This window comes from Coffea arabica, chromosome 8e (genome assembly GCF_036785885.1).
Source record: "Coffea arabica cultivar ET-39 chromosome 8e, Coffea Arabica ET-39 HiFi, whole genome shotgun sequence".
NCBI classification, from domain to species: domain Eukaryota; kingdom Viridiplantae; phylum Streptophyta; class Magnoliopsida; order Gentianales; family Rubiaceae; genus Coffea; species Coffea arabica.
Window position 1 is genome coordinate 2,334,726 of NC_092324.1, and position 11,335 is coordinate 2,346,060.

General features: G+C 33.4%; 1 long non-coding RNA gene across 1 annotated transcript; it reads left to right on the forward strand.

Moving 5' to 3' along the window:
- LOC140012954 (uncharacterized) lies at positions 1–3,134 on the forward strand. Its single transcript, XR_011819985.1, has 2 exons — positions 1–437; positions 2,597–3,134. It is a non-coding gene; the product is annotated as an uncharacterized lncRNA (long non-coding RNA).
- Positions 3,135–11,335: the final 8,201 nt, after the last annotated feature.

The following is an 11,335-nucleotide window of genomic DNA, read 5'->3' on the forward strand; positions in this document are numbered from 1 at the left end:
ACAAGAGTTAGTATGTAATTATGGAGGAGACAAGAGAAATGAGTAGAATAAGACTATAATTGTTATTGTCTAATTAGTTAGAGATAATTATGAATGGATAATTAGTAAGATATTAAATTTGAAATGTCATTAATGAGATTGGTTGATCAAATTCAAAATTGTCGACTTAATTAAGGTTGGATATTGAACCAAACCTCACAAAACCATTTCGGTTCAATGGTTTAGTAGTTGAATCGGACGATTCAACTAATTTAATGTAAAATTGATGCTATTTGGTTTTTGAAGCTAATCCAGACCAGAAAACCGGCCGGTTGACGGTTCGGGGTTGGGTTTTAATGCTGTCGAGTCTTGACTTCCAACTCCTACATAAGCGACTAAATTGCCACGTCAGATTCAGAATTCAGAATTCTTGAACGGCCGCAACAAATTCCAACAAGGTCTGTTCTCTCTGTCTCCCACTTCCTATCCCAAATCTCGGGGTTTTTGTTGTGAATTGAACAAAAATTTATGTTTCAATTTGCTTGAATTTTGATTTCTGATCTATGTTGGAGCTTATCTGTTTAATTTGATGCCAATATTTGGTTTATTTGTAGAATTGTTTATGGATATAGTGATAAGATGGATAATCTGTGGATGGAAATTCAGAAACTTAAAAACTTGTAAATTGGGTTTTGTGGTTGATTGTTTTTCAGCTGAGCAGTTGCGGGTTATTATTTATTGGAAAAATATAAGGAAACGAATCAGGAAAATTTGCAGGTTGTGTAGGATTCTTGAAGGTTAGTGCTTTTTTAGATTGATATAAAGTGTTTTTTGTTTACGGATTAATCTTGTATAAATCGTCACCGTTTGTCAGACGAAGGATTTTTTACACGCGTGGGTCAAGATGCTTGAAACTGCAGTGAATTGCAGAACAGATTATGATAAAGAAGAAGTCTTAAGCAGAGTAAGAGTGCAGCTTGTGTAATACTAGCTGTTAATAGAGATATTTGTTGTAGCGGCCTTAGCTGAAATCTAAGTTGTTAATTAGATCATTAAAAAGTTGACTTATTTAGTTTAGGGAAAATCAACAAGTTTAGTGAGTGTTTGTTGTCCTGTAATTTATTGGAACATATGGAGATAAAATTAATAATGGATATTGTTTAATTCTAAAGAGTAATGGAAGGTGCAGGTGATATGTTTTAGCAGGATTTCAGGAACATTTGCTTCTGTTAGCTATGATGAGTGTGAGAGTAGGAGGAATTGCGATGCAGAAGCTGTTTGGGAAAAATAAGGACGGAGTTGAGTGGTAGGGCAAGACTAGAAGTTATAAGTTGTAAGGGAGATAACGATCGAAACCATAAGAGTTAAACAGTATTTTCTTTCATAAATAAGTATTTCAAGATCTTCATTCAACACAATCGTATCTTTGGCTTCTTTCTGTCAGATAAAAGGATGTAATTTTGCTTGCTAGTATACTGTTGAAGTCATATACTTCTGACTTAGGATTTCAGACTTTGTCCCGATGAGCTGAAATCTTCTGTAGCTAATGCTTTATCCTTACCTTCTGGATCCTGTAACTCTTTTTACTTGCAAACTTAGTTTATACGACGATGATGATCAGCCCAATAATCAATTGCTTTTGACAAATATTAGTAGCAAGATTTGCTCAATTGAAGCTCGGTTCCAAGTTTCTTAGGAGTAGAGAATGTTGTTTTCCAATTTGTGAAAATCATCCTATAAGGCAAAAAATTTTGATTGCTTCCAATATTTGGTAGAGATAGCACAGTTAGATATATGTATTGAGGTGATTGATTTATCTTTCATATTGGATACTGCCATTCCACCACGCGCTAATTGCGTCCAGTGCCCAGTTTGATCATACCTATGTTACTTGGACTTTTCTTTCCTTAGCTGTATGATTTGCAGACATGAAACGGCTCTGTTATTGGTACTGGATTTTTATGTGACACTTCAAATGAAGTCAAGGGTGCATCATAGATGCTGAAGAGAGTAAAAGGTGGAGAGTTGATTCGTACAAGAATCATATCTCAGTTGGAACAATTTTATGTGCCTGAGTAGAGATTGGTTATAATTTTCATTTCTTTCCTTTTCTTTTAGCATGTGCTGGCTTTATTATTCCTATTTTTACTTATGTGACTTTTGCGGAAAGTGTTTCATGTTGAATCCTACTTGTTTGTTACTCTTACATCTCTGTAATTACATCAAGTCAATTCTGGCAAGAGAAAATTAGTTGTTGTTGATATGTATTGGCTTTCTAATTTGCCTGTCAGATGGGACTTGACTAGAGCAGTAAATGTGAGTTTAGTTTTTCTGAACTTCTGAGATATATGTCTCAAAGATGTCTGACTGCATGACTATGTACTAAATGATAAGTTCCCTGTTTATCAATTTGCTTTCTGGTACTTATTTTTGTTATCTAAGCATATTTTCTCTAATGATGCCTGTCTGTCATATGTTAGCAAATTTTCCTAGAATTTATTTTTGTACTTTTTTTTTTTTGGGGGGGGGGGTTGTTGGAGAAGATAATTGACAACTATTTTGGAAATCTTGTGGTTTTGATTTTTGGCATTTTTTACTGAGGACCTTTCATTGTCAGGAGATTTGCTTTTTATGGATCCCAGTGCTCTGGAAAAGGAGGCTTCTTTGGAGGTCGCACGTGAATCGCTTATTGCCATCTCGTACTCTGTTCCAGATACAATTCTCAGTTCAGTTGTAGTGGAAACTTTGAACACTGGACACCAAGTGGTGGCAACTAACAGTGACGGAGCTGACAAATTCAGGTCCAAACTGATCTCCATTTCTGACCTCCGGTCTCCAGATATTGGAATTATCAGATGCAATGGGCATCATGAGATTAGCTGTGATCATATGTGAGACATGGTTGATAGTTTAAAACAACTTATTTAGTTTGCTTTGCTTTGTGTGCCCTATCAAAATAGTGTGTGGTGTGGTCTATGCTTCTGCAGTGTGAAATGTACAGTGTGTAAACTCTTTGTGAAGTTATGCTTTCAGATTCCTCTGGCAGAAACCTTTCCTTCTTTGTGAAAGTAAGACATGAAAATTTTCTCTTAATTTCTAAATATAGGAGGTATATTGCTGAACTATTGATGAATAAAATGTTGATGATTTGGCCATGCTTCATTTCTATTATATTCCCATCTCAGGTCATAAAGTACGTAAATATTTGCAAAAGCTATCAGTAAGACAATATGTGTCTTTAGCAGAGAGAGTTTTTACACTTAGGCATCGAAATAATAGTGAATCAACATGCTATTAGAGCAGATTAGCTGATCCTTTTCAAACGATTTTTTTTTCTTTGCAAAGATTATCATCTTTCAGGATCAATTCAATCAATTACTGGGTTAATTTGGACTCAGGTTGTCACCCTTTACACTCTTGTCCTGGAGGTTAAACTTAAATGACAGACCTGTTCCACTTAGCTTCTCTTCAGTTATTCTAGATAGTTGCTTCACCATGGATGGTGTGAGATGATTTATCCAATCACCGACCTTTCCATTTCTGAGATTTCTATGCTTTTATTGTCCGTTACACTCACTTTAAACTCCTCCAAGTTATCGAACTGCAGATCTTTGATATTTCTTCTATTACACCTGCTTTCTCCTCTTCCCAGCTAAATGGCAAGCCCTAGAAGTCTGCTAGTCTTTTCAATTGGGGTATAATGTTTTCTTTCATGTCTTCATAAACATTACCTTTTCTGGATTCTCTAAGCTTTGTTTCCGGTATCCCAGCACATGCTTCCAGTATGGACCACATGCCATGACTCCTTTGCAATACATGTCAAATGCGTCTTCAAGCAATTTAGGCCTAATTTTTCTTGCATTCGCCACAAGGAGACAAAATTATCTCCTGGATTATGGCAAATATAGACAACTCGACACTTGCTGCTCTCGATGGATTCTGGCAACAGTGAATATGGAACATGAGTGGTAAAAGGTCGAGGAGATGGAAGACCAGAGAAGTCAGGAAGCTGGCTGGTTCCGTATACCTTGTACTCAAAGATAGGCACAAGTGCATGAGGATCTGATGAGATGAGATTCTGGCAATCGATGCCCACGAGATTTTTACGGTTTACGATTGCATATGCTGATGCTTTCAGCCAAATTGTGCCTGTTCTTGGTAAAGAGGTGACAATGGTATCGCAGTCTTGTGCTTTGTGGGTGTTTTCGAGCTGCGAGTATGCCTTGTGGGAACTACCAAACTTTCAATATTTGAGCACAATTAGTAACCCTAGTGGTTTTTTTCCAAATTACTTTCACGTGATAGTCATATGTTCGGCAAATATTGTATAAAAAATGCCACAACAACGTCAAATATTTTTCTGACACTAAGGTGAAGATGAAATACAGCAAAAGAAGGAGAAAAGGAATAAAATGACTAGAGTTGGGCAAATGATTAAAGTTTTTAAAATATCTTTCTTGGTACTTAGTGTCAGAAAAATATTTTACGTTTCTTTGGCATTTTTTTTATGCAATAGTTGTTGGACATGCTACTATCATGTGACTCTTTTCGGTAGTATTTTGGAAAAAAAAAATTGTCAAGGGTACTAAATGTGCTCAAACATTGAAAGTTTGAGAATCAGATTTATTTTATCCAAAGTTGGGGGATTAAAACTACTCATGTGTCAAAATTTGGGTACCAGAACTACATTTTTCTCAAATAAAGAGAGAGGAGCAGTTCCTTGAATTCATCTGTGAAATCACCATCCTACTCCTAAAGCTCAAATTAGATTCTATCAAAATTGATTCGTGAGTCTAGATAAAGTCAAGATACATATAATCCAAGAAAATATAATTGGTTGATATGATTTCATATTATTAGTCATACTTTTTTAATGCACATTGTCGAATATTAATTTTATTATTTGAACATACTAATCAAATTGTAGTATGGATAGGCATTGAGTATTCATGCTCACGATAGTTTCGATCTAGTTCTTTTTTCTATCTATTGTGAGGATTTGGATCAGAGTTTGAATATGAATAAATTTAGTGAGTGTAAATCTAAATCAGTAATCTAAACCAAACCCTAATCACTAACATGTCTAATGATGAGGAATGGGATGCCTCTAATCATAACTAAGGATACCAAGCTTAACTACTTACCATCAAACATTATACACTTGTAAATAAGTTTTTCCATTTTTGTACAGTATGAGTATGTATGACTAGGGGTGATAATGAGTCGAGTCGAGCTCGGGTAATGCTATATTCAATTTCGAATTTGACGATAAGCAAGTCTATTCAAACTCGAACTCGATTTGAATGAGCAAAAATTTATGTAGCTCAACTCGACTTGAGCAAAGAGCAATTAAAGCTCGAACTCGATTTGATAAGTTTAATACTATTCTCAACCCTTATTAAACTCGAATACTTGAAAACTTGAAATACAAAACTTCATGTAAATTATTTAAAACATAAACCTGTATTGGTCATTTCATAATCAAAATAAATATATTATATAAATAATAAAATTAATCGAGCTACTCGACAAGCACTCAAATAGCACCGAGACAGGCTCGAACTCGATTTAATTTTTGTATTGAATTACTTGAACTTGGTCAAACTGAGCTTGAGCGGTTTGACCGAACCGCTTGCAAGTAGCTCGATTCGCCAGCACTCTATATATGACAGGGTATTTATACATTAAACAATTCTTTTCAATTCTTTTTTTTTTTTCTAAACTTAAAAGCCAAATCTCCCTAAAAATTCATTGAAGATTCCACAATTGACAATTGGTCCGATGATAGTTAATCAACACCAGCTAGTAGACCTCTGTAACTTTTTTTTTCCCCTCTAGTTTAAATATCCAAGCTTGATAGCCTAACATAGAACAATAGTTGAGGATGTCCTATGAACCAATAATTAAGGATGTCCATTTTGAGTAATTCATTAATTGAATCAAACTGATGCTCAAACTTAACCCTCATAACCGATGATTAGGGAACAATATAAGGATTTAAATGTAATTGGAGTGATTAATGATCTTTGTTCCCAATCTATTAGTTCGATTTTGGATTACCTCTCTAGTTTTTGTTACAATGACTGAGAAAAATAATAAGAGAAGTAAAGGACTAGAGTTTATTTCTTTGTAAAGCTGATATTTAACTCACAATATGAAATTGCTCTATTTATAAAGTTCAAAACAACTCCATTATCTATCCCACTAACTTCACTAACTCCACTAGCTATTCCACTAATTTCACTAATTTCACTAGTTATTCCACTAACTCTACCAATTAGGTAGAACAAAACAAACAAACATGATTAACTAACAATAGTAAATATTTCTAACAATCTCTCTCTTAAACTGAAAGTTCTTCAAATAGTCAGTTTAATAGGACTTATCAATTGCATAAATTCCAAGCAGCTTTTCTTAATTTTTGAAATGTGGATAACTTCAATGGCTTAGTCATTATGTCAGCAATCTGATATTCACTTTTGTAGTAAAGAAAATCAATTATTCTATCTCTTGTGAGCTCCGTTAGAAAGTGAAACTTCATGACTATGTGCATAGTTTTTCTATATAAAACTGAATTTTTAGAGAGTTTGATGACAGAACTATTGTTACAATAAATTATAGTAGATCATTCTTGCTGAAAATGCAATTCTTGAAGGACATTCTTTAACCAAATTGCTTGATAGGTACAAACCATTACAATTACGTACTCTGTTTCAATTGTTGATAAAGTAATAATTGGTTGTTTTTTTCAACACCATGAAATAGTAGCTGAACTCATCATAAATATATACCAAACATACTCTTTCTATCATCAAGATTGTCTGCATGGTCATTATCAGTAAAACCAAATAAATTTGATTTTTCATCATTCTTGTAGAACAATCCATATTCAATGGTTCCCTGCAAGTATCGAAGAATCCTTTTGGTAGTTAGAAGATATATCTCCCTTCGATTTTTCATGTATCTACTAATAAGACTTACTGCATGCATAATATCCGGCATTGTGTCTGTCAAATACATGAGATTTCCTACAATTTGCTTGTAAAGGGTGCTATCAACCCTCTTTTTTTTAGATTCTTTGATGAGTTTTAAATCCATTTTAACTGGCATATTAACAAAATTATAATTCTTCATTCGAAACCTGTTCAAAATTTCTTACACATTTTCTTTGAGAGACAAAAATTTCAGCAACAGATTGCAACACTTCAATGTTCAAAAAATAATGCATCTTTTCAAGGTCAGATATATCAAATTCAGCCATCATAAATTTTTTAAATTTCTCAAATATGGCACTATCATTTTCAATAAAAATAAAATCGTCAACATATAATCAAATAATGAGTAATTTACCTCCATCTTCAATCTTTATATAAAGTGTATAATCATATGGATACTTTTTAAATCTCTCCTTAAAAAAAAAAATCTATACGAATATACCAAGCACGTGGGGCTTGTTTTAATTTATACAATGCCTTTTTTAGTTTGTCTATACCTTATGTTCACTTCCAACTTTCACATAATCAGGAGATTGATTAATAAATACCTGTTTCTGTAGATCACCAAATAAAAATACTGATTTCACGTTCAATTGAAAGATAGGCCATGAATGTTTTGCTTCCAGTACTATCACTATTCTGATCGTGTCATGCCTTGTTACTGGAGCAAAGACTTCTCCATAATCCATTCCAAATTCTTGCTTATGGCCTTGAGCTACTAAACATGATTTGTACTTGTCAATTTCTTCATTCTCCTTCAATTTCGTTTTATACACCCACTTGACACCAATTGACTTTTATCCTTCGGAAAGATCAGTTAACTCCCATGTGTTGTTTCATTCAATAGTTGCAATTTCTTCATCCATTGCCTTTTGTTACTTTGAATCTTTGATAGCCTCTTCAAAACCTGTAGGATCAGAATCCAAAAATATAGCAAAGTATGTAAGTGAGTTCTCAGATTGGTCAATTCCAGTTACTTCATAATCGATCATTCATACAGGTCTTTTTTTAATATGTTGAAGCCGTCCTTTATCTTCTGCTACTGTCTGGGAACTTGGAATATTATCTGAACATCTGATGGAATTTATTTTGTCAATTGTTGTCTGTTCTCTTCATCAATTCCATCGAAATTAGTAGGTATTTGTTGTTTAATAACATTGCTATTCCATGGTAAAAATCTTTTTTTTTTTTAATAAAAAATTACATCTCGGTTAATGACAATTTTCTTTGTAATAGAATTATAAAACTTATAAACCTTTGATTGATCACTAACACTAAGAAAAATGCATTTCTTTCCCTTATTATTTAGTTTTGTCCTCTTTTGTTCTGGAATATGAGTATAGGTAATGCATACAAAATTCTGATTAATCCACTATTGGTTTCCATGCATTGCATACTTCTTCAGGCGTTATATTTTTAATAGCAAATGTGAAACTTCTATTTAGTTTATGAATGCTCCAATTAATAGTTTCAGGTCAAAATATTTTTAGAACACCATTTCTTTTCAAAATGGTTTTTACCATGTTCAAGATTATATGACTCTTCCTTTCTGAAACACAATTCTACTATGGCGTATAAGTTGCTGTAAATTACTTCTGAATTTCATATTCCTTACGGCAATTTACAAATTCTTGTGAGTTAAATTCTCCACTACGATCAATGCAAAGAATCTTTATGAATTTGCTTGCTTCCTTTTCGACAAGAGTCATAAATTTTTAAAAATTGAAAATGGTTCAGATTTTTTCTGGAAAAAATAGACCCAAATTTTTTGACTATAATCATCAATAAATATCATAAAAACACTATAATTATCAATAAATGTCATAAAATAACATTTTTCATCATTAGATGACGGATTTATAGGTCTGCATAAATTAGAGTGAACCAACTCCAATACATTCTTTGTTGTCCACGATTTTCCTTTGGAAAAGCTATCCCGATATTATTTGCCAACGACACACTTTTCAGAAACTTCTGAAAGAATTGTAATTTGAGGTAGACGAGCCACCATATTTTTCTGTTGCAAAGTCTTTAATCTACTAAAATTTAGGTGCCATAACAAAAATGCCATAACAAAGCCACATCTTTCGATTTTGCTGAGAAATATAAATGAGTTGAGTTCTGTAAATAGAATGGGAACATACGATTTGCTATCATCTTAACTTGAGCAATTAAACTCAACTTTGCATTTTGAACCTGACATACTCCATATTTGATAGAAATCTCGTATCCCTTTTCTAGCAATTGGCTCACACTACGTAAGTTTGTCTTTAAGTTTGAAACAAAATGAACATCAGTGATAGTATGACTAGAATTTTTTTTAGTTTGAATAGTTACCCTTCCTTTTTTCATCACAAAAATTGTAGAGTTATCACCAAATTTGACAGTATTACGGAATAATTTGTCCAATTTAGAAAATGCCTTCTTATCTCCACATATATGGTTACTACAATCGGTTTCTAAATACTACATGTCTTGTTAAGTTTCTTCACTCATGTGACACACCATCAAAAGAAATACTTCTTCTTCTTTTTTTTTTTTTTGGCAAAATTAGTTCTTTCTCCATTTTGTCTATGTAAATTAGTTTGACATTCTTACTAATAATGGTCATACCTATGATATTTGTAGCATTCAACATTAGACTTATCTACTGACTTTGGCTTTGAGTTGTTGATGGATGGCCTCCTCGTCCTCTTCTTCTTTTTTGAAATTGATTTTCTTAGTGATGGTATTGTTGTTATTGGTTACTACGATCATTGTTTCTTCTATCTCTGTTTCTGCCTCTGTCTCCTCTCCATGTTGGGTGACTTTTTGTTGAACTCTTCAATGCTTGTTCCTCTTTTTCTTGCTGGTTAATTTTTTGCTCATAAACCAACAGAAAGCTCTACAACTCATCAATTGAAAGTGCATCAATGTCTTTCGATTCCTCTATAGATTATACAACAAAATTAAATTTTATCGTCATCGATCGAAGGATCTTCTCGATAATGGTGACGTCCTCCAAATTCTCTCCATGGATCCTTATCTTGTTCGCGATTGCCATCATTTTTACGAAATAATTTGTGACCGACTCACTTGACTTCTTGCGTAAAATCTCAAATTTGGTCCGAAGAGTTTGAATCTGTACTAGTTTTGCCTTCGCATTTTCTTGATACTTTTTTTTATGGAATCCCAAATCTGTTTGAAGATATCTTTGCTAAAAATTATTTTCAAGATGGCTCGATCAATAGTTTAAAAGGTAATTCTTGAATTTAAGATCCTTCAGTTTCAATGCTTCCAAGTTCCAACTCTATTTTCTACACCTTTGACAATACTACTCCCATTTTTGGTTCTGCTATTCCAAATCCGACAACCTGTTAATACTCTTTGGATTTTAAGAAGTTCTCCATTAGTATGCTCTAATGATCATAGTGACCATCAAAGCGAGGAATTGCTGATTGCACAAAGTTGTTGGTGGCAATCGTGACTTACCAACAAAATTTTTACAACTCACTTTTGTTTTTACTCATGAAACTAGCTCTGATGTTACTGTTACAATGACTGAGAAAAATAATAAGAGAAGCAAAGAACTAGACTTTATTTCTTTGTAAAGCTAATATTTAATTCATAACATGAAATTGCTCTATTTATAGAGTTCAAAACAATTACGCTAACTATCCCACTAACTCTACTGACCCATTAATTAGGTAGAACAAAACAAACAAACATGATTAACTAATAACAGTAAATATTTCTAACAGTTTTCTCATCCTGGCTTTAAGTAAAAAATGAATAAAAATAACTCCCGAATTTCTTAGAAGAGTAGTCCTGTACAAAGTGGACATTTTATCAAACCGAAGTCTTCTCTTGTTTACATTCGTTTTTCATTTTTTGCCCTTTCCTTTTTCGATGGAGAAAATGTAAGTCGTCCTTCTTCTCAATCTCCCTCTTTGGCTCCGCCATTTTCTCCGAACTCCCGAGTCTTTGGACTTTCCCGCACTATTTTTTATTTAACAGTCTCAAGTCTTAACAAGTCGTCAACGATTCCACTTTTCAAAGTTCTGATTATATTTTTTTTCCCTTCTAACCCTTCTGAGAATCCTAAGTTTCTACTTGTCATTTTTGTTGGATTTCACTGATCTTTGATCTCAATCTTTACACTGCCAATTAATCAAGAATGGTATGCTTTAGTGGATTTTCCTGGTGGGTTTTCGATTTTGGATGCTGCTAGCTAATTCTTTGATATTCAGCCGCAGAAAGTGCTGATTTTTGGAAGTTTTTGATGCTTCAGTTTTCCCGTTGAAGACCATTTTGGAGGTTATTGATGCTGACCCCTTTAGTATTTTGATCTCATTTTTACTGGGTTGTTGCCACTTTTGATC